Raw genomic sequence first — 23,310 nt, 5'->3', positions numbered from 1 at the left:
GTAGATGATCAATAAATATTGATTGAAAGCATAATTGTACGGAAATGAGGTAAAGTGGGGCTCGGATGAGACAAGCAAGGTGCCCAGGGCATATTTAAGGAGGCACTCATTCTCAGGACAGTGGGCCAAGCCTGCCTTTCCATGACCTTAAGAAAATGACACCTTACAGTTTCAGCCTAGGCACTTTGTTTATTCACCCCAGTACCAGTCCTGAAGCAGGGAATGGACCAGATGAGCTAGTGGGGTTCCATCTAGTCCTGGGCAGTGGAATGCTGTTAAATGCTTACCAACCAGCTCTTTGGCAGGGCGAGCTGTGATTTATAGCGTTTGCCAGTTTCTGTGGTGTAAATATTCCCATACTGGCCCATTTCAAGCTATCAACGAGTTGTCTCTGAACACAGAGCAGGGAAATGTGCCCAAACCACTCTTGTGAGCTGGTGCAAGTTGACTTCTGCACACCACTGGCCAGGATTCTTGGACCTTTACTAAATCCAACCAGGGCCAGCATGAACGATGGCAAAGAGAAATTAAAAACGATGGGTGAATCAGCATTACCCATCTCCACCACTAAAAAATTGTCCAGAAGTGCATATCCTGACTGGAGGGCCAGGGGCATCACTTTCAAATTATGAGGGATGAAAGGAGCAAATCTAGCAAATCTATGAGCCAGTCCCTCTGCTAAGCACACAATCGGATGAAGTAGGTACTACTATCATCCCCATTATACAGATGAGGCAACTGAAGCATAAAGATGATAAATAGCAACTATTCTCCAATAAATTTTTTTTAAAAAGATGATAAATAACTTGGCCAAGGTGACCCATGTAGCAAGAGGCAGAGCCAAGATTCAAAGAGAAGCTTGTTAGATTCCAGGGTCCATGTGTTTTCTCTGCATAGCATGATATGGTGCTACGGCTTCAGAATATGGTGAGATCTCCACAGGTATATACTGAGAAGCTTCCGTAGGCCCAGGCATGTATCACAGGTGAATTCCCTTCTCCCCATCTGCACAAGCTTCCACTATTTCCAGAGGACAGTGGTTGTAGCTGTCTGGTTTTCTGTATTCAGTGACAAGCACAGTGCCTGGAGCATAGACCTTATTCAATAAATAATGTCTACAGATGAAAGGAATAAAAAGAAGAAAGGAAGTAAAGGGGGGGGGAAGGAAGGAATTTTTGTCCCATGGATACTATTTGTGTTTCTGAATTACTTGAGAAGACTTTAGGCAAGACATTTGCACAGATAGCCCCAGGCAAATTCCTCTTTCCAATTTCTACTAATTAGATGAAGTTAAAGCCTGCAGAGGAGTCCTGCTTTCTCTCTTCTGCCAGAGATTCGCAGGAGCATGGAATTGGGGGGATAGATTCTGAGATTATCTTTACTGCAGATTTGCTTTCCTAACTGTTGTGGGCAAGGGTCAGTATTCTTTCGTGACCACTCCAATGCGGGGGATTGGCAGTCAGCACCCAGGGATGTCACTGAGTGTCACAGGAAACGGGCACAGGGCTTCACAATTGCCATGACTAATCCCTAGAGCAGGCAATTCTCCAGTGGATAATTGAATAGTGACTGAATTCCAGTCACTAGCTAAATTTCAGGATTCTTCCACTCCGAAGCTTTACCCAAACACCTTTTGTGAGATTTTTTTAAAAGATAAAGCACAGGGAGATCAGCTCGGTGCTCTCTGACCACCTAGAGGGGTGGGATAGGGAGGGTGGGAGGGAGGGAGACACAAGAGGGAGAAGATATGGGAACATATGTATATGTATAACTGATTCACTTTGTTATAAAGCAGAAACGAACACACCATTGTAAAGCAAGTATACTCCAATAAAGATGTTAAAAAAAACCAAAAAGAAACAAAAAAGATAAAGAAGTTATCTCTAGGTTGGTTTCTCTCTCCCTCTCTCTCTCTCTCTCCTTATTCCTGAACATATAATCAGCACCAGGCCAAAGGTCACACAAGCTTAAATATTCTGTTCTGATTCAATGCCTGGGGTCGTATATTGGGATGGCCTCCATGAGAGAGGCCCGCAGACTGCATGCATCCCGAAGATGTGTTTTGTTTGGCATGCACGATATTTCAGGATTATTTTTTTGGCAATTGGAAAATATTTAAAAAAACAAGGATAGTTTGCATTTCAAAACATCAGCTGTTTCAGTTTCTCTTGAAAATGCAGAAGCTCTGCCGACTCTGGGCGCGCAGTCTGACCTGCAGCCACGTGGGCACCTCCGACCCACCACTTCCTCTTCTCCGCCAGGCGAGGAGGCAGGCTGTCATTTGCAGTTTGTTATCTCCCTCTGCGCTGCTATTTTCATGATTCAGATGGGTATGTGCGCTCTAGTTTGCCACAAAGACTAGTGTACCACAACCACTAGATTTATTTCAGTTGCCTACCAGGCTCCTGTAGTCACTAGGTCTGTGTCTCTGACCCCTACCCTAAGGGCACAAGGCTGGTCTTCCACATAGGCAGGGTTTGTAGCTGCCAGCGCTGATGGGTGAGACAGATTGCCAACAGAAAGCCCGTATGCCTCAAAAATAGCTTTCCTGGGACCTGCCTGTCTGAAATTCACACGATCGGTCACTTCTTAGGTTAAAGAAAGTAGCCTTCCCCTTTCAAAATGAAAATGTGTTAACTTGGGAGGGGCAATCCATTCTACTGGTTTCCAGGAACACGAAGGGGAGAGGGTCTGCAGCAGAAGGACTTTGGAAGGAATTCAGGATTGCTAACATTGTTCAAGTGACTTAGCTAGTCTCCAGCAAAAGAGAGAGAGCACGGGGAGAGAATGGGACACAGAATAAGTAAACTTTGCTGAGAGGAGGCCAAGAAGAAGTGCTCAGCAGAGCCTGAGGGCACACCCAGGGCAGGCAGGCGCTGGTGACCCTGCGGGTGAGGGAGGGATGGGGAGTGCAGAAAAGCATCCACCTATTGTGGCCAGTGGGCCCTTCAGAGAACGAATTGGTTCTTTAGAAAAGAGGGCTTGGTTGGCTGTAACTCACAGGTGGTGTGAAGGCTGGAGCTCTATAAACAGATCCTCTTGCAGTACCAGAGGCTATTTTTGATCGTTGCAACATCATATGCCCGGCAGACAGTGCCCCTGTTGGAAAGCAGAGTCAAGCGACACAGCAATTGGCAGCTCCCCTAGGGAGAGGGCTTTCTGTTGGTTTTTTCCGTTCCGGCACGCTCTGCACTGCCCCTTCCCCCTTCCCATCCTGCAAGCCTGGCATGTACTAGCAACAACCCCTCCCCGGCTCCCTGAAGCCCTGGGCGGTCTGTGGAAAGTCGGGTGGGATCCAGTAGCCAGGCAGCTGCCCAAACTATCCCGTCCACCACTGCCCGCCCTGCCACTCCCGGCAGCAGCTGGGTGCCAGGACTCTCCTGCTTCCATCGCCTCTCCCCCCTCACGGGCCTCCCTCACAGGCAGCTAGCTCTTTCATGCGTCTCTGACCTGGCCGTTCTCTCGGGGCTTCGATTAGAAGGGGCTCAGCAATTCAGGGGCATGGCAGTTTTGAATACATGGGGAGGGGGCTGGCCCAAGTTGGGGGGCTGATTATTTTGGTGTTTCAGGAGCACCAACGAGAGGTCTGTGCAATCTGCATGGGAACTGAGGAGGCGGTGGGGAAATGAGGGGAACGGATGCAAGCGGTAAGAGGGGACGGAAAAGTCGGGGGGAGGACTTTGCCTACCTTAACATCTTACTCCACCTCTCCCCCTCTTACTGACCTCCAGCTCCGGCCATGTCCCCTGTGCCTCTTGGGGAGCCTCCCAACCTCCACTTGCAAGTGTTGTTCAGGGCCCCAGCTCTTTCCTCCGACTTGCCTCCTACTACCTGGGCCCAGGCTGCATCGTGCTGATTTACAGATTAGTCAGATGAACGCTTCACACCCACCTCCCCTCCGCTTTGGCAACTTACATCTCCATGATAGTGACAAGAAGGGTGGAAATACTTATTATCTATTTTACATTGAAGCCAATCCTCCCGGGGCCCACACTACTCCTCTCCAGCAGCGGTAGGTACTTGGAGAGGATGCATGAACTTTTCAGGCCACTGGGAGTGCTTGGGAAGTGGTAATTTACTCAAGTCAACCCTCGATTCCTCCTGTGATTTATCCACTTCACGGATTATCTGAGGATGATGCCTTTCTCTGGGTTGGTTTTCCCCTGCCTTCCAGCTGGTTTGTGAGCTGTCCCCACCCCCCACACTCCCATGACAGCCTGTGGCTGTGTGCTTAAGGAATGCAAAGTTGAACATTTGCCTACGCAAATGGAAATACAGAGGAAAATTCGACGGGGGAAAAGGGGCACACACAATCCTTTGATTCTTTCCTATGTCAGCCAGAAATGATTTGGGGCCTTCAGTTAAGTTCCCAAATGCCAACTGCGCACCACGTGCAAAAGCCTTATGTTGGTAGCTAGAGAGGCAGTACTTTTCTTCGTCCTACGTGGCTTCTTTTCGTTTCTCAGCGGTCCCAGGGACAAAAGAGAGTTAAATATGCATGAAACAGATTGACCCATAATGCAAATTATACATCATCATCATCATCATGACAAAGATAGCTAACACTTACAGAGAACTTATTATGTGCCAGGCAAGGGCTTTACGTGCATGGCCTCAATCATCACATTTCTGATTTGACATATTATTCACCCTGTTTTGGAGGAAAGGAAACTGAAATACAGAGACGTTCAGTGCCATGCTTAAGGTCATGCAGCTGGTACCTGGGCAGCCTTTATCCAGGCTCCATGGGCCTGACACCGCACTATATCTCTCACTGCCATACATTCTGTTGTTTCTGTTTTCCACTGTTACAGAACCACCCTCAAACTTAATGGCTTAAAACAACCATCGTTTTCCTTGCTTGTGATTCTGTGGGTCAGGAATCCCAACACAGTATGGATAACTTGCCTCTGCTCCAGGATCTCCGGGGCCTCAGCTGGCATGACTCAAACAGCTGGGGACTGGTCAGGATGTCTTGACTGGGCTCCTGTACCTGGGGCCTCAGTTCTCACTGTCTACTGGGACACTGGATTCTCCTCTACATGGCCTTTCCATGTGGCTAGCTTGGGCATCCTCACAGCATGGTGGTCTTAGAAGAGTCAGACTTCTTACATGGTAGCTGGCTGCCCCTGAGAAAATGCAGATGCTTTGAGGACTCTGAAAAAGCTAGACCAGGAACTGGGCACAGTATTACTTCTACCACATTCTACTAGTCAAATAAGACATGAGACCGAACCATCTCTAAGAGGAGAAAAAAGAGACTCCACTCTGATGACTGGAGTAGCATGCTGGTACATGGAAAGAAATAATAATAGTGGCCATCTTTGGAGACTACCATATTATTTACATACACACTATTTATATTATGTTTTATATATACATGTTAATTCATTACCTCATATGTTTGTATATATACACACAAAAAATTTTGATTAAAAAAGCCAAAAATTGCAGATATTTTGACCAATACTCTGCAACAATTGACCCCACTTCAGGATGCTTCGTGAGTGTTGGAATTCATTCCGAGGCCTGGATTCTATCAAGTGTTTTAGTGTCTTTTCCAGTAGTTCAGCCAGCTCTCCCAGAGCCCAGTGACTTAGAGGACCATGATTCTAGGGTTGAGCCTGGTCCCTACTTGCATGAAATCGCTTGTTTCTTCTGAGACAGAAACCAGGGGTCTTCTCAAATAAGGTTCTATCCCAAGGCAGTAACCCCCTGGCACTCACACGGGAAAAACCAGCCAGCCTGGCAGACCTCATTGCTTTAAGCGAAGCTTCAGTCACTGAAGATTCCTGGCTGTGTGGTGCCAATGGAAAATAATGGACCAAAGGAACTCAGGAAACATGAATTTGTTATCCTGGTTCTGCTTCTTTGCATGTGAGTAGGGGCCAGACATGAAGGAGGTAGCAGAACGGTGTGGAAGCTATTTGTGCGTTATCGTGTCACCTCACCGCCTAGCCTATGGACCCCAAATGGTCAGGAATAAAGTGATACTTTATTGTCTCCCTTCCCCCAGAGGTGCTTTTGTTACCTCCTTTCCCCTCCTCAAAATAGGCAGGGCCTTTGGCATAAAGTGTCACTCCACTGCCTAGCTACTGATAGCTCATTCATTCATTCAACATTTATTGAGGGTTAATATGTGCTAGGCACTGCTCTAGGCACTCAAGATACAGCAGTGTACACATCAGACCAAAATACGTGCCCTCGGGGAGCCTACGTTTCATTGAAATGAAACAGACAATAAACAAATAGGCAAAATACACAGCAAGTTAGCTGTTGAGTGTTATTAGAGGAAAATGAAACAGGAAAGGAAGGTAGAGATGCTGGGATGGTTTGGGGGGGGGGTGACAATTTGAAAGGCCTCTCTGAGAAAGTGACATCTGAGCAAAGACCAGAAAGAGGTGAGGGAGGGAATTACCTTGAGAATAGACTCCAGGAAGAAAAAGACAGAAGCAAAGAGAACAGCTAGGAGGCGTGGCAGATTGGATTAGTGTTCTTAATTTTCCACTCCCTTCCTGTTACAGAATCTTTATGCATCCCTTCGTCATGTGACTTTGCAGTACTTCCTCCTAGAACAAGTAGACTGTATTTCACCACCACATTGCCGCTGAACATGGCCACATGACTTGCCATGTCCAGTGGAACGTCAATGGACATGATGCTAGAAGAGATTTTAAATGCACTTGCCTGATTTAGCTTGGCCTCTTGTACACCTGCCATCTGCTGTGAGGAGAACATGCCCCAGCTGGCTGCTGGTCCTAGAATAAAGAGATTCATGGAGAGGATGTGAACTTGACTCTCAGCCTGAAGCAGAGCCATTCCAGCCAACCCACAGACCACTGAGCAAGCAAAATAAATGTTGTAAGCAATTAACATTTGGGGGTTGTTTGGAAGTATCATCATAGCAATAGCTGACTGATAGAGGAGGTCGTGCAATAATCCATCTAAGAGATGACGATGCTTAAGACCAAGGTGATAGCAGTGAAGATGATAGAAACTGATCAGATTCTGGATATATTTTGAAGACAGAACTGACAGTATTTGCAGATGAATTAGATGTGGGGTATGAAAGAGAAGCAGCGACAGAAAGAACATTCGAGGACATCTCCACACAATTTGGCTTGAGCAACTGGAAAGACAGAGTTATCATTTAATAAAATGGAAAAGGCTTAAGGTGGAGCAGGTTTTGGTGGGGGGATATCAGAAATTCAGCTTTGGACATAATGAGCTTGGCAGGCCTATTAGATAATTCATAGTTCAGCGTTTCCCCGTAGACTATCCTAAGTTTTATACTTTGAAAGAATAACAATACCTCCATCTCCCTGAATTGTTTGGAAAGCTCCAAAGCCCCCCACACCCCCACCACTGGCCCTTTACTCCATTACCATACCTAGTGGTGGTTTTGAGATTTTTGCATCGAAGGAGTTTAAAGAATGCAATCTGTTTAAAAAGGAGCTAGGGGGCTTTTCTTTTTCTTTTTTTTTTAGGGGGCTTTTCTTGACGCTGCCTCTGCATAAAAAGCACATGGTTTTCACTTGGCTTGTGTGCTACAAAGCAATGAAAAGAGCTATTTTTTTCTAAAGATGCTTTTGTTTACATATTACATAAGCTTGAGAAAATATCACTTTTCTATATAAAATAATGCAAACCAGGAGGAAGTTCTTATGTCCAATCTCACATCACAAATTAGAATGAAACCTCCCAATAGCCAAGGACCACAGAGCATCATTGATAGGACAATCTACTTTGCTCCAGGGTGCTAGGTGCTGAGAATGCAGTGATTCAGCGGATTGTATTACTGTCTAAATTTACTGTCACCCATGCCTGAGGGTATATTATACCTCCCCATCCAGTTCAACTCAGGAGAAGCCATGAGACTTGCTTTGGCCAATGAAATGTGAGTGGAAGTGACTATGCCACTTCCAAGCAGAAGCTTTCAGTGCCCTTGCATGATAACACTATGGTCTGTCTTCTCTCTGCTATGTGAACACCAATATCCCAGATAAGGGCTACTCTGTGAACCTGGGTCCCAGGGTGAAGATGCATGGAGCACAACCATTATCAACCCATGGCCAACATGTAAAAATATGAGCAAGAAATACATCTTTGTCTTGGGCAGTCGTTTGTTACTGCAGCATGACTTAGCCTAAACTGACTACTACTGAGTTGTAAATGGGACAGATGTGGTCATTGCCCTCATGGAATGTACAAATCAATGAAGAAAGCAGTAAATAAGTAAGAAAAATAAGAGAAAGAGAGGGAAATTATTGCAAGAAATAGTATGTAGTGAAAATGACTACCTGTGTGTGTGTGTGTGTGTGTGTGTGTGTGTGTGTGTGTGTGTGTGTACCTACTTTACATAGGTGGTCAGGTAATGTAGATTGCTGACCCTTTACCCACAGAGCAAAAAGCCAACTCTTCCTCTCTCTTTCTCTCTTCTTCATCTTCTCCCTTTTCCTCTTTTCTTATAATTCCCTACCATAAAGTCAAGTCTCATCTATCTCATCTTCCTCCCCATGATACTTTCTCCAGATTCTACCTTTCTTTTCTTTCAAGTCTCCACATTTCTGTACATAGGTATATGTGCGCATATGTGTACCCTCACGTACACTTGCACACATGGAGACACACACCCAGAGGCAGTGCTTTGGAGACTGAACTTGATAATCATAACCCTGGGAGCCCTGCTTATCCTACCAGAATCGCTGCACTGCTTTAATTACAGCCATTATTCACAATACCTCACACATTTTCTGTCTTGTTGACAGTATTTGGGAAGCAGCAGCTGCTCCCTTACTTTCACATTGATTGCTACTGTTTTGCCTTGCAAAGGAATATTAAATATCACAGTTAAACACAAGTCTTCTTCAAGACAGCTTCTGCTCCCAGCCATTCAGATCTCATCCCTCTCATTCAGCTGAGTTCTGCAGAGCACTTTCAGATTGGTTCCTCTGCTCGAGTTATTTTAAAATGTCTGGCTTTGATTTGATTCCAACCCCCCTCAAATCTTGCAACATCTCTGCTGCCTCTGTGACTGCCTTACCCTCCAGTTTCTATTGGTCCATTTCAAGACGGCCTACCTCTCCCAGGCCAACTCTCTGTGACTTTATTCATGCGTTCCATGAGGCTTTTAAGGACTTTGGGAGAAATCCCTGACCCCCAACCCTAGCTCACAGCCCCTGAAATGACACGAATCGTAATGCATTCCTTCACCTTAAAGTTCCAGGCCAAGTGGTTTATACATTTTTTTAAAACATATCCTGGACACATTAAGTATCTAATCAGATGTATGACTGCTTTCCTTAGAAAAATGCACATACCCACAACATTTTACATACAATTTCAGAAGATTCTTGGATTTTCTAAAGTCTATTCACGCACCACCTGTCTAGGGGTACAAGAGTCCCAGGTGAGGTTAGTTGATGACAACACCAATCCCCCTGGGAAGGTCAGCATCTATCGGTGGGAATGAGTATAACAGATTCATTCCGGAGGCTTTAACAAAGAGGGCAACATAAGAATGCAGGTAAACTCCAGGACTTCCCTGGTGGTCCAGTGGTTAAGACTCCGTGCTTCCAATGCAGGGGGCCCGGGTTCCACCCCTGGTTGGGGAACTAGGATCCCACATGCTGCACAGCATGGCCAAAATTTTTTTTAAAAGGTTGCCTAACTTCAATTCTGCCTCTCTCCTACTCTCTGCTTTCCACCATCTGACCCACTCTCAGGCCCTTTCCTCACTACAGCCATCTCTCAGAGGAGCTGATGCCCAAGGGCAGCTCCCCAAAGCACGCAGGATGGAATAGCAGGCCTGAGATTTGCCACATGTTTTGAAGTTCCAGGCCAGTTGACAAGGCTGGCCCAAGCACCAGCACTTTCCCTGAACCCATTCTTTTCATTTCTGAGATCTGTGAGAAGCATGTGCTTTCAACCCAAGGTTAGCCTGACAGTGTGGCAATGACGGCAGTGGACACTGGCCTGTAGAGTTTAACCTCTGAGTACTTATTTACAGTTTTGGACTTCTCCTGGCCAGTGTCGGAAAGTTGCTGATTCTTCTCCGTGACTGGTAAGCTCTGACAAGCGGAAAAAGTCATGCAGATGGGAAATAATGTGCTTCCTGCCCTGGAAGGCGTTCTAGGGTTTCCCTCGATTTTCATAAATAAACAGGCTGATCTGGGATAAAAGGGTGAATACACAGAATTGCAGCTAAGAGGCTGAACTGAATGAAAAAAATGGAAGGGTGTTTTTAGGGGACCCCCACAAATATAAATGAGGTGTTAGGGGGCGTGAATATTGTGGCTGATTGGCTGAGAATGAGAGGCTGTGGTGGAAAGGCAGAGGATTTGGAGGACCCCTATCCCGCTATGAGCTGTGTAACCTTGGACAAGCCACTTTTCCAGCCTGAGAATCACTTTCCTGGATGTCAGAATCTGGCAGACCTGTGGTCCTTTCATTTCTAACTCTGTCATGCACGTAGTTCCTGAAACTTCTCACCAATCAAGCAAGTGGAGTGGCCTCCTGGTTCAGAATCCCCCCTTCTGTTAGGGAGAAATCTTGGTGAAGTAGTTAAGAGCATGGGATCAGGGAGCAGACTGTCCAGCTTTCCCACCCCTAGCTGTGTGACTTCTGGCAAATCCCTTATAACCTCTCTGAGCCTCAGTTTCCTCATCTGTAATATGGGAATGAGAATGTCCCCTCATTTGCTTGCTGTGCAGCTTAAATGAAATAATGTGCATTAAATACTTAGATCACTTTTTGGCACATGGTAAGCACTGAATATGTGCTAGTCATGATTATTTTTCCTTGAGGAGGATTCTTTTTATACGTAAAGGTGGAACTCCCCACACACACCCCCAGTAGCCTGCCTATGCTAAGTGACTCTGCCCTCCCGTCATAGCTGAATGAGTCTGAGCAGATCCTTGGCACGGATTGGGTCAATGGAATTCTCTCTCCAGGAAACATGAACTGTGAATGAAGCAAGTCAGAGAGGACGAGATGTTGGAGTTGAGTCACTTTAATGGCAGCACTTTGGAGCAGACACTGAAGACATGGTTTTATTTGGGCCCTTACAATGTCTTTTGTTTTAATGTGGATTACTAGTGAATATTTTAAAACAGGGAATGTCAAATAACAATCCACAATTCTGACTTTACTGGACCTGATGGCACTGTCCCAGATTTTTACATGGCAACAACTGGCTAGAAGGAAGTAACAACTGCTCCAGATCACTATAGCTCACTTCAACCCTACTTGACCCTCCGAATTTGTCATCCTTGCTCCTCAAGGGCATGCTACTGGCATATCCTGGTTTCTGCTGTTCCTGGGCCTTGATTATTTCACTCTATCTTTGGTCCTGTGAGATATCCCAGAATCCCACAAAGCATTCCACTCAATACTTTGTACTCCCTTGAGCTACCTGGACTGTCTGTTACTTGCAGCCAAAAGATAAAAGACTATCAGAATGGCTGGACTCCCATGGTAGAGCTTCTGATGTGACTGGTTCCAAAGAGCCAGTAAATTTCACGAAGCAGTCTTCAGACATTCTGATTTAGTTGCCTGATTGTCAAGGGTTGTAATCATGAATTTCTCTACCTGGCATTTCTGTATACTAGTATCTAAGAGAACGTGTGTTCTGACCTGATTTTCCCAGACAGATCCAAATTCAAACATTTGGTTCTATTATTCCCAAAATTACAGTTGTATTTTTCAGATCATGTGTCCTAATCTGGGTGTTGAAAAATATACCCACCACCTACTTCAAATCCTAAGATTTTTTTTTCATCATTTGAAGTAGCTCTGAAACATTTGGAGAGGGCATAATGAAACCACTTGAAATCGATTTTAAAATCTTGTAAAGCTCTATTTAAAAGTGGTTTTCAATGAACATCTTCCTGAACATGCATAATATTATGTTCTCTCTGCCTAGAATGCACTATTGTCCCTCACCACATGTGAAAATGCTACTCAGGCTTCAAGGTTCATCTCAGAAGCTACCTTATAGATAAAATTTCTCTCTCCCACCTAGGGAGACTATTCACTTCCACCGGTGTGCTCCCGTAGCCCTTTATACACTTTGAATATAGCACTTAACACGTGGTATTACAAATATTGGTTTATTATCTGTCCCTCATACAGACAAGTGAGAGCTCTTGTTTGTGGGCTCCTTGAGGGTAAAATTCATGTCTTAGTCATCTTTGTATCCCCAGCATCCAACTCATGGTAGATGCATTGCCCATGTTTCCTGTACGATGTTTGTTGTTGAATTAATTGAATTTAGACTAGAAAAAATTCCTGAGAAAGATGTTTCCATAGAGTTTACATATAGGTGGTAAACACGGATTACAAATACTGAATGACAATGAATAACAGGATATTCAGTGTCACCTACAAATGAAAACAAGAGGCATACAGCACAAATAACTGTTTTTCTTTTTTTTTTTTGCGCTGTGCAGATAGGTTAAAGGAAATGGCATAGCTATTAGGAAGAGATAGAAAAAATGTTAACATATCAAAAAGAAATATATTTCCAAAATATAGAGTTTTATGAAAAATGTTAAATTAAAAAACAATTTTTTTTTGTGGAAAAGTACATGTGCCTTCAACAGAGGGTGACCAGTTGAGAAAGTTATAGGTTACTAAAGCACATGAAAATAAAGGATGAATCAGAAGTGGAGGCAGACTTGGGCAGAGCATAGAAGTTTTTATAAATACCTTCTGAATGGGAATACTTAGCCCAGAAGAAGAATGGAGACATGGATAGTCTGAAAGACCAAGAGTGGAATCCTCTTTCCTGGAGGCTGGAAAATCAAACTAAACACTAAATAGCTCTATGAACTGAAGCCGACTGAATAAACCAGTTGAGGCTCTGAGAGAGGCATCTGTAAGCATCTAGAGACTTCATAATTGACCTTCTGTGGAGCCTCAGAACCCAGGACAACTTTAGAAGAAATTGAACACATCAAGATGAAAAAATATGAGAAGCCAGAAGGTGAATCTAGAGTTAAATTAAGCTGTGCTGTACAAGTAAGGGAATGATAAACCCTTATATTAGATTATTTATTTTCCAGATCGTAGCCCAAAATAAGATGCCAAAACTCTGTGATTGCAGAACCAGTGGGCTGGTGATCCCTGAAGACACATATTTGCATAAGTTGATGCACATGGTGGAGATTTTTGGGGTGGAGGAGGCAGAAGCCAAAGGAGAGGAGACGAGAATGGAGGAAATATTACTATATGAGTTATCTATCACTGCATAAAAATGACCATAAACTTAGTGGCTAAAAGCAACACACATTTATTATCTCGCAGTTTCTGTGAATTGGGAATTTGGATATAGTTTAACTGGGTCCTTTGTTTCAGGGTCTTTCACAAGGCTGCAATCAAAGTGTCAGCCAGGGCTGGGGTCTCATTGGAAGGTTCGACTGGGTAAGGGTCTCACTCCAAGTTCATGTGGTTATTGGTGTGGTTCTGTTCTTCATGCGTTGTTGGATTGAGAGCCTCAGTTCCCTTCTCACTGCTGACTAGAGGCCTCCCTCAATTCTTTGCCATCTGGGTCTCTCCACCAGGTTGCTTGCTTCATGGAAGCATGCAAACCATGAAGATACTAGAAAGAATCAGCCAGCAAGACAGTTAAAATCTTATGTAACATAATCACAGAAGTGAATTCCCATCACCTTTTTCATATTCTATGGGTTAGAAGCAACTTTCTAAGCCAGCCTACACCCAAGGGGAGGGGATTATGCAAGGATATACCAGGAGATAGGGATTATTGCTTTTTTGGGTTTTTGTGGGGTTTTTTGCGGTATGCGGGCCTCTCACTGTTGTGGCCTCTCCTGTTGCAGAGCACAGGCTCCAGACGTGCAGGCTCAGCTGCCGTGGCTCACGGGCCCAGCCGCTCCGCGGCATGTGGGATCTTCCTGGACCGGGGCACGAATCCGCGTCCCCTGCATCGTCAGGCGGACTCTCAACCACTGCACCACCAGGGAAGTCCGAGAGATAGGGATTATTAAGGGCCATCTTAGAGTCTGTTCACTGAAGCTACTGGGTCTGTGCCCTAGTGGTTCCAAAGAGATTGGTTTTGAGTCCGATTAGAACCAGGTGCCGGAAAAGCTGTGTACTTTGTGTGATTCTTGGCATAAAGGATGCTCTTCCTGGCAGGTGACAAAGTGAGTCACAAAGTTGAGGAAAGACTAGCCTCCACCCCCTGCCTCCTACCTCTCTGCTACAGACAACAGTGCCATTCAGCATGGCCATCAGCAGAGGACAGCTGTGCATGGTCCAGAGTGTTCTCATGGGGCCAGAAGCAATAATAAGGGGCTTTGATAAGGAAGCTAGAGTGAAAGGACATGAGAGGACATGTTTCTAAGAATAAAGTGAAATGCTCAGGGAGACTCACAGAAGTAACTGGGGGAGTCTTCAGGAGAAGGCTGAGTTCCTCCCCATTCAAGTGTCTCTGAGAGCCTGCATTTGGTGTCATCTGGGCAATGTTCATGTGATCTCTTGATCTTTCCTCTAAAACCATCTCTTCCTCCCACTTCATTATTTCTGATATTAGCCATTCAGGCTCAAAACCTTGGAATAAACATCAACTCACTTGTGCTTTCGTAGAGTCACTGCTGCCAGCCTATTGATAGTTCAGATTCTCAGTCTAATCTGGTACATCAGTTATCTCCTGTATCAGTTATAATATAGGTTCAGCTGCAAGTAACAGAATGCCCAAAATGACAGTGGGTTAAACAAGGTAGGTATTTATTTCTTGTGAATGTAAACATAGGAAGTCCAGAGTTAGTGAAGGCTCCACGATCACTGGCATCCAGAGTTCTTTCACCATGTAGTTCTACATTTCTCAACACACAGCTTCCATACAAGGGCCAATGACGTATCATGATTCAAGATGGCTGCTCCAGCTCCATCTGTCATGTCTGCATTCCTGCCAGGAGGAAGAAGGAAAGACAGAAGTATTCCCCACTGAAGGATACTTCCTGAAAGTTGTATTCACCACCAAAACATAGATTATAGCCCACTGGCCAGAGCTTAGTCACATAGCCACTTATAGCTCCAAGGGAGGCTGGAGATATAAAATTTATTCTAGCAGCCATATTCCCAGTTTAAAATTGTGTGCTCTATATGAAGGAAGGAGAACTGATACTAGGGGACAAGTATCAATCTCTGTCTTAGACTATCAAAAGAACTGGTTCCAAACTTTCTCAACTCTAATTTAAATCTAATTTTAGAGCTAGAAGTGGCACCTTATAGATTGTGTGGCACAACCTACATTTTACAGAAAAGGAAACTGTGATCCAGAGATGAAGTAACTTGCCCATAGTCACTTGAGATGAGAACCTGACAAATTCATCTTCCTAAAGTCTCTTACAATTGTTAAGAGGAGCAAAGTATGGTGGAAAACCAGAGGCTGGGGAGTTAAGGAGGCTGAACTCATTTCAGTCATGCCATCAGCAAGTTGTGTCACATTGGATGAGTCATTTAATCCTCTCTTTGTCTTAATTATATTCTCTGTAAAATGAGAAGATTGGACTATATGTTACCTAGTAATCCTTCCAGTGTTATAGTTTTAGATGATTCTATGATATTTTGTCATCTGACTGCCACCATTTTTTCACTGGTGGTCTATTGCCTGGTAAATTTAGGCATTTGAGGCCCTCCATGATCAATCCCCAACCAGCCATTCCAGATATGTCCCCCATCCTCCTCTGCACACCACATACTCATTATTTCCTGAACACACCCCGTGCTTTCCTTTTGCTTTTTGGCTGATGCTGTCCCCTATGTTTGTGAAATAGACTGCTTCACCAATCCCTGTCTTTGGCTGATAATAATCTTCCTGATGTGTCAAGGCCCATTTTTAGATAAACACATATATACATAAAATTAAGAACTTACTCTGGGTTAGGCCTTGGTCTGAGAGATTTACATATATTAACTCATTGAATACTTAGAGTAATCCTGTGAGATACATGTTATCATTATCTTCCCCATTCTACAGAGGAGCAAACTAAAGCACAGGAAGTTAAGTAACTTTTCGTGGCACAAAACATGTTTCATCTAATCAGTTTCATCTTCCTCTTCCTGGACATACATTTCCCATCTTCCCTTCTAATTAGGCTAAGACCATGTGACTGGCTTCTGACCAACATAATATGCACAGAAATGATGTAAGTCATTTCTAGGCCTGGTTCTTAAAAACATCTCATAAATCCCTCATGCCTTTTCTTCCCCTTCTGCAGCATCTTCAGAGACCATGTTGATATGGTGGTATTACAAGATGGCGGAGCCTCCGTCATTCAAGGTCCCTTCTATCTTGACCATTCACTTGCCTCAAGACACATAAGTGTTAAAGGCAGAGAAAGTACATGAAGTCAGGCCATGTGACTCTAGAGCTCACATTCTGAGCCATGGAATGCCTCCTCCTCCAACTTTTGTCACTTTATCTATGGAATATTTCAAAGTTACAGAAGTTGAAAGAATAGTACAATGAACCCAATTTATTCATCATCCAGATTAAGACATTATCAACTCAAGGCCAATCTTGTTTCCCTTAATGTTCCACTCCCTTGGTATCATTTTGAAGCAAATCCCAGTCATTATATCATTTTATATATATATATATAATTATATTTTATTTATTTATTTATATAAATATAATTATATTATATTATATATATAATTTTATTTATTATTTATTTATTTATATAAATATAATTATATTATATTATTTATATATAATTATATAAATAATATTATATATATAATTATATATATATATATAAAATTATATCAACTATAATTATTTCACTGTGTATCTCTGTAAGATAAGAACTCCTTAAAAAATAACTATACCATCATCTCACTAAAAACATTAACAGAAATTCCTTAATATCATTAAATATCCAGGGTACATATTATTAATTTGTGTGTTTTTTAAATAGGTTTTTTAAGCAAACTTTATTTATTTATTTATTTGGGGCCATACTGAACAGCATGTGGGATCTTAGCTCCCTGACCAGGGATCGAGCCCATGCTCCCTGCAGTGGAATCACGGAGCCCTAACCACTGGACAGCCAGGGAATTCCCTTTTTAAGTATTTTGAATCAGGAAAAATAAGATCTATACATTGCAATTGGTTGATGTCTCTTTTTTTCTTTTAACATTTCCCAAACTTCTTTTTTCCCCAGTTTTATTGAGATATAATTGATATATAACTTTGTGTACTTCACAAAATGAAAAGACAACCTATGGAATGGGAGAAAATATTTGAAAATCATATGTCTGATAAGGGGTTAATATCTAAAATATATAAAGAACTCATAGAACTCAATAGCAAAAAAAAAAAAATCTGACTAAAAAATGGACAGAGGAATTGAACAGATATGTTTCCAGAGAAGACATACAGATGGCCAACAGGTACATGAAAAGGTGCTCAACATCATTAATCATCAGGGAAATGAAAATCAAAACCACAAGGAGCTATCACCTCACACCTGTTAGGATGGCTATTAGCAAAAAGACAAGAAATAACAAGTGTTGGTGAGGATGTGGAAAACAGGGTACTCTTGTGCACAGTTGGTTGGAATGTAAATTGGTGCAGCCTATATGGAAAAAAGTATGGATGTTTCCCAAAACATTAAAAGTAGAACTACCAGGGACTTCCCTGGTGTCACAGTGGTTAAGAATCCGCCTGCCAATGCAGGGGACTTGGGTTCAAGGCCTTTTCCAGGAAGATCCCACATGCCGCAGAGCAACTAAGCCCGTGAGCCACAGCTACTGAGCCTGCGCTCTAGACCCCGCGAGCCACAACTACTGAGCCCACGTGCCACAACTACTGAAGCCCGCACGCCTAGAGCCCGTGCTCCGCAACAAGAGAAACCACCGCAATGAGAAGCCTGCGCACCGCAACGAAGAGTAGCCCATGATCGCTGCAACTAGAGAAAGCCTGCACGCAGCAACGAAGACCCAACGCAGCCAAGAATAAATAAATAAATAAATAAATAAAATATAACTACCATATGTGGGACTTCCCTGGCTCTCCAGTGGTTAAGACTCCACCCTTCCATTGCAGGGGGCACATGGAGCGGCCAAAAAAAAAAAAGAGCTACCATATGATCCAGTAATTCCACTTCTGGGTATTATTCCAAGAGAATGAAACTACTAACTTGAAAAGTTACATGCACCCTCGTGTTCATTGCAACATTATATATAATAGGCAATGTATGAAAACAACCCAAATGTCCACTGATAGATGATACTTGATATATATATATATATAATGTTTTAATTATATATATACACACATACACATACATAACAGAATTTGGCCAGAAAAAAAGAATGAAATCTTTACATTTGTGACAAGATGGATGGACCTTGAGGGCATTATGTTAAGTGAAACAAGCCAGACAAAGAAAGAGACATACCATATGACCTCTTTTATGTGGAATATAAAAAAGCAAAACCAAAAATATTGTGTAAGTTTAAGGTGTACAACATGATGATTTGATACACATATATGTTGCAAAATGATTACCACAATAAAGTTAGCTAACACACCTATACTCTCTTGGCAACTTTCAAGTATATAATACATTATTGTTAACTATAGTCACCATGCTGTGTATTAGATCTCCAGAACTTATTTATTTTCTAACTGGGCGTTTGTACCCTTTGACCAGTAGATCCCCTTTTCCCCTCCTACCTCTTCACCTCTGGCATCCACCATTCTACTTTCCATTTCTACGAATTTGAGCTTTGTTATTTTTTTAGATTCCACATATAGATGAGATCCTACAGTATTTGTCTATCTCTGTTTGACTTATTTCACTTAGCATAATGCCCTCAAGGCCCATCCATGTTGTCACAAAAGACGGGATTTCCTTCTTTTTATGGCCCAATAATATTCCATTATATATAAATGCACCACAATTTCTTTATCCATTTATCCATCGATGAACACTTAGGTTATTTCCATATCTTGACTATTGTGCATAATGCTGTAATGAACATGGGGGTGCAGATATCTCTCTGAGATAGTGATTTCATTTTCTTTGGATATATACCCAGAAGTGGGATTGCTGGATCATATGGTAGTTCTATTTTTAATTTTTTGAGGAACCTGCCTACTGTTTTCCATAGTGACTGAACCAATTTACTTTCCCACCAATAGTGCGCTAGGGTTTCCTTTTCTCCACATCCTAGCCAACACTGGTCTTCTTGATAATAGCCATTCAAACAGGTGTGTGGTGATATCTCACATTATTTGATTTTCTCTATCTATGTTCAGCAACTCAGGTGCAGGAATGGGAAAGATTACTTGAATTCACTTAAGACTGGAGGTTTTGCCTGAGCAGGTAACACAGAAAGACAATGGAACGAGCATTTGAGAGTACTTACTTGAGTATAATTGGAGTGATGAACAATGGCATATAAGCTGAGTAAGGAAAGAAATGAGGACAGGAAGGAGGCTGGTAGATTGAAGTGTGATACACACTGTGATATACCACCCAGACCACCTTTCAACAAAAGTCTTGTTGCCTCAGTTTGGGAATGCCTTCAGCTGTGCTGCCAGGGCCTTCAAGGATTACTTCATAGCTGCAGAGAGATAGCTGCCTTACACAAAGAAGTCACACCCCTTCCCCAGTGGCCCACTTTCAATGACTGACCAAGACATGAATTAAAGGCCTGGTCATCTTGGCCCAACTCAGAACAACACTTAAGGACCATGGTAGTTTCAGAACTTCCCTGTGGGATTGACCAATACAGTCACTAGGCCTGTATTACATCCCAAATTCTGCCCAATTCTGCTTCTTTCTCCTCCTTTCTACAGGTATTAATCCCAAGGGCACTTCTTTTTTTTTTTTTTAAACATCTTTATTGGAGTATAATTGCTTTACAATGGTGTGTTAGTTTCTGCTGTATAACAAAGTGAATCAGCTATACGTATACCTACATCGCCATATGCCCTTCCTCTTGCGTCTCCCTCCCACCCTCCCTATCCCCCCCCCCCCAGGTGGTCACAAAGCACCGAGCTGATCTCCCTGTGCTATGCGGCTGCTTCCCACTAGCTATCTATTTTACATTTGGTAGTGTCTATATGTCCATGCCATTCTCTCACTTCGTCCCAGCTTACCCTTCCCCCTCCCCGTGTCCTCAAGTCTGTTCTCTACATCTGCGTCTTTATTCCTGTCCTGCCAAGGGCACTTCTTAAAAAACATCTTGCACACTAAACTCCCCCTGAGAGTTTGCTTCCTGGGGAAACCAATCTGTGACATGGTGTCTGTGTACGGAGTCACTGTACTGGGAGTAAATGAGGTGAAAGGATGGAAGTGTGTGGTCGTAGGGTGGAATGTCTTATGATTTCAGAGGTGGAACAATTCTGGATGATGACCAAGGACACGGGTGTGGCCAAGAGAGTAAGTGGCTAAAGTGGGATGAAAGGCAGGATCATTGAGGATGAGAAAATCACATGCATGTGGAAGTCACCAAGACTTCACTAAGTCAATAGGTATTTGCTTTATTAAAGATCTACTGTATTAGCTAGTTATTTCTGTGCAATAAATTACTCCCAAATCTAGAGGCTTAAAACCACAAACGTTTGTTATCTCACATTGTCTGTGAATCAGGAATCTGAGTGTGGCTTAGTTAGATGTCTCTGTCTCAGCATCTCTCACCAGGTTGCTATCAAGGTGTTGACCAGGGCTACATCTCAAGGCTTGACTGGGGAAACATCCACTTCCAATTCCCCTCCAAGCTCACTCAGATGTCTGCTGACAGGCCTTGGGCCCTCTCTGGCTGTTGACCAGAAGTATCAGTTCCTTACTATGTGGGGCTTTCCGTAGAGCAGCCCCCAACATGGCAGCTGGCTTCCCTCAGAGTCAGGAAGCAAAAGAGTGAGAGGGCATTCAAGAAAGAAGCCATAATCTTTTGTAATCTCATCTCTGAAGTGACATCTGTCACCTCTGCTTCTGGAAGGGGAGAGGATTACACGAGGGTGTGAATAAGAGGAGGTGAGGGTCATGGGGGCCATCTGAGAGGCTGCCTACAACACCTACTCTGTACAGGGCACTATTCTAAGTGCTCGAGATTCAGCAGTGAATTGAGGCAGACAAAAGCCTTTTTTCTTAACACCTTCAAGTTGACGGGAGACAGACAAAAACGAACAGACGATCATTTAAGAACATGGTATGTGCTATGAAAATAATAAAATAGGATAATGTAGAAGAGAGCAAGTAGGTGGGGTGGAGGTAGGGGGTTATGTTTAGATCGGGTAGCCATGGAATACCTCTCTGAAGCGACATTTCAGCTGTGAACTGGATGGATGAGAAGTAGTTATCCATGCAAAAATTTGGGAGAAAAACTTGCCAGGCAGAGGGAAAAGTAAATGTAAGGAACGTTAGGGAATGAGCTTGGTGAGTTCATGTGGCTATGGCAGAGTGAGAAAACCCAAGAAGAGAGAACAGAAGTAGGTGGGAACCAATCATGCAGGGCCTTGTAATCCATGCACAGTGAGAAATATGGACTTTATCCTAAGAGCAATGGGAAGCTGCTGGAGGGTTTAGGCAAATGGGGGACAGGATCAAATTTAGTTTTTATTTTATTTATTATTTATTTATTTATTTTTGCCTGAGTTGGATCTTCGTTGCTGCGCGCAGGCTTTCTCTAGTTGCGGCGAGCGGGGGCTACTCTTCGTTGCAGTGAGAGGGCTTCTCATTGCGGTGGCTTCTCTTGCTGCAGAGTTCGTGCTCTAGGCTCGTGGGCTTCAGTAGTTGTGGCTCACGGGCTCTAGAGCGCAGGCTCAGTAGTCGTGGTGCACAGGCTTAGTTGCTCCGCGGCATGTGGGATCTTCCCGGACCAGGGAACAAACCCATGTCCCCTGCATTGGCAGGCGGATTCTTAAACACTGAGCCACCACGGAAGCCCCAATTTAGGTCTTAAAAAGATTTCTTTGCTGTAAGGAGAACATAGACTGAATTTTTGAAGGGCTGAATGGAGGTCCAAAGAGATGGCAGGACTTGGGATGGAGAGGAAGACGGAGAGGTAGGTGCCTATGTATTCACTGAATGATGGGAACTTTAGCAGATGACCATGGTTCACAAGGGGGAAATGTGGTATTGCTGGCTTGAAGGAGCTTCAAAGCAGTAGAGGTTTTGACCTGAGGTTGAAGGAGGAGTGGTCTGGAAGCAGCACTTCGGAACAAGGAGGACACCTACCCCACTTTCACGAGAGAGGTCCGCTCAGGAAGCCACGCATCAGTTAAGGCATCAGGAGTAAAGAACATTCGGTGAGGAGATCCATGCCTCAACCAAGTGGTGGGGAGGCCTTTTGTCATCTGACGTCACCGACCCACAACAAAGATCATTCAGGGCCCTTCTCTGATTTAGAGCACCCTCATCTAATTCGAGTCAGGAGACACTATAAATTCTGAGAATTCTGAGGTGAGTGTGAGCAAGATAAACTGCTTTTTGAAAATAATTTAGGATTTAGGCTTCACCCTTTGAAATTCCAATTAAGTTATTAGTCACAAATCTTCAACTGCTCTTCATCTTTCAACCTACTGCTTCCTTCCAAATGACTCAGCTAGGGCAGTCTCCTAGGAAAACGTTATTTTCTGGCTTCCTATAGCAATGACCAGAGAAACAGCAGGCCAAGAACCAGATCTGGCCCTGGGCTTGGAAGTTCTTTACCTTTCCCCTGGACCAGTGTTCCCCCCACCCAAGGACCAATTTTTTTTCCCCTAGGGGGTGATATCACTCCTGTTGAGAATGCATCCCCCTAATGCAAAGAAGCACTTCAGATGGTGAAGATTTTAGACACAACGGCAGAGCCCATTGTGAGACTTTTGAGAGTTGGGAGCTGGGAGGAATTAGCCCCCCAACCCAAACCACATTAAGCAGGGAACTTATGTCCGCTGCAGATAGAACCGTCACTGATACTTCATAAGTCAGAGGTCGAGTTTGGGAATCAGTCTTTTGCGCTTGTTTATTTATCCTTGGTTGGTTCCGTTGGAACCCAATGGTTCTTCCTGGGACTGAGAGCTGAGTTGGGTTCCGGATGGCAGAGCAAAACCCCACACCAAAGGGGACCACCTGGAAGTACATCATTGTTCCATGAAACAAACATCGATGTGCTTCCGTAACAGGGAAGAGCTAAATCGGAATCCATGTTGGATCTGTTTCTTTGACCTTAACCTTTGCTTTTCATTGCTTTTGTTATTATAATCGTACATAATGGCCTGACACAGGGAACCCTGCCCCTCTGCCTGAATGTTGAACTAAAGTGTCTTCGTTCAGCTCACAGGGAGAC

This window comes from Lagenorhynchus albirostris, chromosome X, assembly GCF_949774975.1.
Source record: "Lagenorhynchus albirostris chromosome X, mLagAlb1.1, whole genome shotgun sequence".
NCBI classification, from domain to species: domain Eukaryota; kingdom Metazoa; phylum Chordata; class Mammalia; order Artiodactyla; family Delphinidae; genus Lagenorhynchus; species Lagenorhynchus albirostris.
Note: the sequence above shows the minus strand (reverse complement) of the source record.